Source organism: Capsicum annuum, chromosome 11 (genome assembly GCF_002878395.1).
Source record: "Capsicum annuum cultivar UCD-10X-F1 chromosome 11, UCD10Xv1.1, whole genome shotgun sequence".
Lineage (NCBI taxonomy): Eukaryota > Viridiplantae > Streptophyta > Magnoliopsida > Solanales > Solanaceae > Capsicum > Capsicum annuum.
The window spans coordinates 193891837-193898965 of record NC_061121.1 but is presented as its reverse complement, the minus strand read 5'-3'; positions in this window follow the sequence as shown (position 1 = coordinate 193898965).

Here is a 7129-nt window from a genome sequence, read left to right as displayed (position 1 = left end):
TTTCAGTTCATCAAGAATATCAATTCTCATAATGTAAATATCATTTAAATCTTTCGAAAGAATAACTTTCACAATTCCACTTTCAAATCACTTCACCATTCACCATAGACACAAGGAAACACACACACACTGGGAGATCCTATAACTGACATAAACCATATGAGCTCCATGGAGTCCAACGTACAACCCACGTTGGGGAGAGCCGTCCTATCCTTGCCATCGTAGTAGGACTATCGATATCAAATCCACACAAACTAGTGATCATTATATAAATCAGCCTCAAGCTCACTCCTATAGGGGCACGTAGTTCTAGGGAAGTAAGGTCGCTTTATACCTCTCACTCGATGCTAAAGATTTCTCCCGGACTTAGCTCAGATCATTTTGAAGACAATCCATAACAAAAAAATTTTAGTAATATATAAATATACACCGGGAGCCATCATGCTTTCCATCTATCAAAATCAATCACGTTGTGGATTTCTTTCACACTCGAGTTCAAAACAACTCCATTAAGATCAAAAGGTCAAATCATTCAAAATATTTTAACTATTCAACATCAACATGCTTATAACACACATTTTCTAAAAAAACATAATTTCTAATGGGGATTCACGACCCAAATATCAAAATCATGATAAATATCGTTCAAGATTCATGCTTTATATCTCCACACATGTAAATTCATCTTTCAAAATCATAAATATCAAGATTTCATAATAATCATCATAAGATATGGGTTCATACTTCAAATTCATAAAAATCAAATAAAAATCATGCCTTTGTAAAGAAAATTACTTTTGGGCACAAGAGCGAAAGAGAGTTCTTGTTGAAAAACCCCACATACCTTGAATGATGAACTTTAGATCGATACTCATTTTTGAGATGTTAATCGTGCCTTTGAATGATGGTTCTTGGAGTTCTTGAACTAGGAACTTGGAATCTTTTCTAATAGGATTTAATATAGGGTTTGGACGGATTTTGGGTGAGGGGAATGACCAAAACGCCCCTAAAAATTAAATAATTCTCAAATCTGTCCTTTGGTGGACTGTTTTGATAGTCTGAAGTAGATCAACCATAACGTTTTACTCCGATATACAAATTAGATGAAACCAATTTCATTAGAAAGAGGACTCTCATATCTTTCTGTTGATATATAGTATCTCACCCTGATCATTGTGTACGAGGAATTATGATCGTTTGAAGTTGATCCAAAAATTTGCTTTTGATAGGCTGAAGTAGATCGTCCATAAATTTTTGCTCCGATAGAAAAATTGAATGAAACCAATTTCATTGGAAAGAGGACTCGCAGATATTTCCGTTAATATATAGTAGATCACCCAAATCATTATGTACAAGGACGTATGATCATTTAAAGTTGGAATAAAAATATGCTAGGCCTCAGTACTTTTTCCTGCATGTTTTACTATTCACGGTTCGATCGAAATGTTCATAACTCGTTGCTCGGGTGTCCGTTTTAGATGATCCACATATCATTGGAATGCTTATTCGATACTCTACACAATGGTGGGTCATAATCTAAGACATTCTGCATGGAAAATTTATAATTCATTTTAGAAGATAGAACCCAACACATTTACGCACAAAATTTCAACGAAAATTTTTTTGGGGTATTACATCATCCCCCCCTGGAAACATTCATCCTCGAATGACTCTAGACATGCCATGATTAGATAGGGAATAGAGCATACAGATGAAACCATTTGTTAGACTCATCACCACATCATTTCTCACTCCGAATGCAACATAGAATGCATAAATTCAAGAAACTACAGCTGAACACATAATAAATGACAGCTGAACTGCTGCAACTTTTATGAAAAGTGCACGATTTAGGAAAGAACGGTACCTTCGACTTGATCGGAGTACACAGAAAATAGGTGTGGGTACTTGGATCACATATCCGCCTCAACTTCCCAAGTTGCACCCTAAACAGATTGGTTTCGCCATAACACCTTGACCAAGGAAACTTCTTTGTTCCTTAGTCTTCGATCACTAAAATCAAGATTCTCAACAGGAATCTCATTAAAAGAAATATTTTCTTGAATGTCAGCACTCACAGAGGAATCCACTACCACAGCATCGCTAATATGCTTTCTAAGCATGGAGACATGAAATATTGGATGAACAGAGGACAACTCGGAAGGCAACTTGACCTTATAAGCTACCTTACCAACACGGCTAAGAATTTTGTAAGGACCAACATAACGGGGACTAAGCTTCCCCTTCTTTCCGAATCTCTTCACCCCCCTCATGGGTGAAGTTTTCAGATACACTAGGTCACCAACTTCAAACTCAAGGTCTCTCCTTCTAACATCCACATATGACTTCTGACGACTCTGCACAGTTTTCAACCTTTCCCTAATCAACTTAACTTTTTCCATAGCCTCAAATACCGAATCAAGACCACTCACAGCCGCTTCACCTACCTCAAACCAACCTATGGGTGATCTACACTTCCTACAATTTAAGGCTTTAAATGGAACCATACCAATACTAGAGTGGAAACTGTTATTGTAAGCAAACTCTATCAACGGTAAGTGATTATCCCAACTTCCCCTAAAGTCAAGTGCTCAAGCTCTCAACATATCCTCTAAGGTCTGGATGGTCCGCCCAGCCTGACCATCGGTCTACGGATGAAAAGTAGAACTCAAAAGCACTTGGGTACCAAGACCCTTCTGAAAAACTTTTCAAAATTGCGAAGTGAACTGAGTACCCCTATCTGAGTTGATAGACAAGGGAACTCCATGCAGTCTAACTAGCTCTCGGATATATAATCTAGCATAATTCTCAGCAGTATATGAAGTATGAACAGGTAAGAAATGAGCAGACTTAGTCAACCTATCAACCACAACCTAAATGGAATCATGATGGCATCGGGAAGAAGGTAAACCAATCACGAAGTCTATATTTATCTCTTCCTACTTCTACGTGGGAATACTAAACTCTTGCATCATACCACCAGGTCTTTGGTGTTCAACCTTAACCTGTTGGCATTACACACTTAGCTATAAACGTTGCTATATCTTTCTTCATGCCACTCCACCAATAGATTTCCCGTAAGTCTCGGTATATCTTGGTGGCATCAGGATGAATAGAATATCGTGCCCCATGAGCTTCAGCCATAATCCTCTATCTCAAATCATCAACATTTGGGACACACAATCTACTCTGCAATCTCAACACACGATCTCCCTCTTGGCAGAAAACCTCTACTTTTTGGTCCTTGACTGACTCCTTCAGTCGGACCAAACTAGCATCTAAGTATTATTTTTCCTTATCTTTCAAAACCAAGGAGGATTTGGAACTACTCTGAACCCCTATACTACCTTCAGCAGAGTCAAACAACCTAACCCCCAATATAGCCAAACAATGTACATCACGAGCCAACTCAATATTACCTTCTACCACATGCGAAACACTACCCATGGACACTCTACTTAGGGCATCCACCACAACATTAGCCTTGCTCGGATGGTACAACACACTCATATCATAATCCTTTAACAATTCTAACCATCGTCTCTGCCTAAGATTTAATTCTCTTTGGGTAAACACATACTACAGACTCTTATGGTCAGTGAAAACATCAACATGGACACCATACAAATAGTATCTCCAGATTTTCAAAGCAAACACAACAACAGCCAACTCAAGGTCATGGGTGGTGTAATTTTTTTCATGGGGTTTCAACTGTCTAGAAACATAAGCTATCACCTTACCCTTCTATGTCAATAGGCAACCCAACCCAACTCTCGAAGCATCACAGTACACCACAAAACCATCAACACCATTAGGGAAAGTCAAAACAGGGGCTGAAGTAAGTTGAGTCTTCAACTCCTGAAAACTCTTCTCACAAGATTCGGACCACAAGAATTTCACTTTTTTTTGGGTCAATAGAGTCATAGGAGATGCTATACAGGAAAAAACCTCAACAAAACAGTGGTAATAGCCAGCTAAACCCAAGAAACTTTGGATATCAGTCGAAGAAATAGGTCTAGGCCAATTTCTAACAGCTTTGGTCTTTTGGGGATCAACTCTAATACCCTCGGAAGAAATGATATGACCCAGAAAAGCAACTGATCTTAGTCAAAACTCACACTTACTAAACTTGGAAAACAATTTGTGATCTCTAAGGTTTTGTAAAACAGTTTGGAGATGATCAGAATGTTCATCCTCACTACGGGAGTACACTAGTATATCATCGATAAACACTATGACAAACATATCCAGATATGATCTGAACACTCGATTCATGAGGTCCATGAAAACTGCTGGTGCATTAGTTAACCCAAAAGACATAACAAGAAACTCAGAATGGCCATAGCAAGTTCAAAAAATAGTTTTCGGGATGTCACACTTCCTAACTTTGAGTTGATGATAGCCGGAACGAAGGTCTATCTTTGAGAAATAACTTGCACCTTGCAATTGGTCAAACAAATCATCTATTCTCGGAAAAGGGTACTTATTTTTGATGGTGACTTTATTCAGTTGGCGGTAATCAATGCACATATGCAAAGAGCCATCTTTCTTTCTCACAAACAACACAAGAGCACCCCAAGAAGAAACATTGGGCCTTATGAAACCCTTATCTAGTAGATCTTTGAGTTGCTCTTTCAACTCCTTAAGTTCTGCAGGGACCATACGATAAGGAGGAATAGAAATGGGCTGAGTATCGGGAAGAAGATCAATCCTGAACTCTATCTCTCTATCAGGAAGTATCCCTAGAAGATCATCTGGAAAGACATCAGAAAACTTATTGACGACGTTAACAGACTGGAGAGTTGGAGTCTCAGACTTAGTGTCTTTGACTCTAACCAAATGGTAAATACACCCCTTGGAAATAAGCTTTCTAGCTTTGAGGTAAGAGATAAAATGACTCTTGGGTGACATAGAATTACCAGACCACTCAAACACGGATGCACCTAGAACTGAAACTTAACCACTCGGGTTCAACAATCAATAGAAGCATAAGAAGAATATAGCCAGTCTATACCCAGAATTACATCAAAATCTACCATGTCTAAATCAATCAGATCAGCCAACAAAACTCTATGAAGAACGGTAACAGGACACTTTTTATACATTTTCTGGGCAACAATCGAATCACCCACTGGGGTAGAAACTAGGATAGGCTCAAGAATAATCTCAGGACTCATTTCAAAATTCACAGCAATCAAAGGTGTAACATATGAGAAACTGGATCCAGGATCCAACAAAGCATACACATCAAACTGAAATATATGAAGCATACCAGTAACAACATCGGGAGAGTCCTCTTGTTCCTGCCGAGATGGTAAAGCATAGAATCTATTATGGCGCTGCCCGCCAGCATTGCTAGAAGAGGCGCCCTGAGCTAGGGCTAGGCGAGTCGCTGGAACTGGAGCACTAACAGTCTGAGTCTGGGTCTGAGGGCGATAGTCACGATGCCCTTGTCCATCATGTGGGCAATCGCTAACTCTGTGACCCATGTCACCACACCGAAAACCATCTCTCTTCTTACCCTAACACTCACCCGAATGAGCCCTACCACACTTAGGACACAGGGGATGATTTGGCTTACTGCCAGCACTGTACTGGGACCTGAATGCATATGACCTGGTACCTTGCTCCTGCCTACGTCTAGGCATGGGAGCACTAGTAGATGATGGTGCTGGCATAGATGAACAATCCTGATACTGAGGGCGACTCTCCAGTCACAAACTTACTCATACTAGCCCGATTATCAGCCACTAAGTCAGGAGCATACTTGGACAACTGATTGAACTTTAGACAGTACTCCCTAACAGTCATAGAGCCCTATCACAAGTTCATAAACTCTTCCACCTTCGCCCCCCTCATCTCTAAAGGGAAAAACTTATCTAGGAATGCATCCTGGAACTCTTGCCAAGTTGTAGGGACAACTCCCTCACCTTTACCTTTTCTCCAAGCAACGACCCAATCATAAGCAAGGTTTTTCAAGGTATACGCAGCTAACTCCACACTATGTTCCTTAGATACATGCATTACCTGAGTAATCTTCTGCACCTCCTCTAAAAACAATCGTGGATCCTCATCAGACTTAGACCCATAGAATTCTGGTGGATTCATCCGCATGAAGTCACAGCTCCTGGCAACAACTGAATCACCTCCCTACTGCTGTGGAGCCGAGGCCGGGTTGGCATGAACATTTGCAGTAATAGCTTAGGCCAGTGCCTGAAAGACTGCCCAAAATTCAGCATGAGACACATTTTCATTCAATAGGTTAACGGGTTGAGGTTGCTAACCATCATTATTTTTTCTCGCTCGACGTGAAGGCATATTTTTTAAAGAGGAGAGCATAAATCAATAGCAGAGAGAGACACTTTAAGCATGATAGACTTCTAAAAGAAAAAATCACACTTTTTCCTAAAACGTCTTGTAGCCTCTTGCTCATAGATGTGGCGCGTTACACACCGATGATCAAGACACTACTTAACGCGGCTTGTCAGACTTCCTAGGACACCTTAAAACCTTAGGCTCTAATACTAAGTTTGTAACGCCTCAGAAAATGGGTCCCGGAGCATCATACTGTGCTTGAGGCTACGAGTAGCCCCAAGCTTACCCTTTGAGCCATTTTCATTCAGTTTAGCACAAATCAATGGGGTTTCCATAAATAACCCTCAAATATCAACAGAGTAATCATCATCCAAGTATAAAAGAATTTCAGAAAGATAATAAAATACGACTTATTAGTCAACTCCCAACATTTATACTAGTCTGATAAGACTCTAAGAAAATCAATAAAACCAGCGAGCCATTGAGAAATGCCCCAACTGACTCATACTTAGTTATCAAATGTAAATAATTCCATGAAACCAACATCGGACATCACATCCTCGGAATATGAGGACTCACCACAACAGAGGATGTAGAATAGCATGCCTGAAGAATCACTGTCGAACCTGGAACTGAGCACCTGAACCTACATTTTAAAAAAATACAGCCTATATCCGAAGATGTGGGTCAGTACCATGGATAGGAACCGAGTATATGGGGGTGTATGCAGTTGTATAAACATCATCATCATAAATATTTATAAGAAATATGCAGGATATATGAAAGACTCACATAGCCCAAAGAAAATCATCAT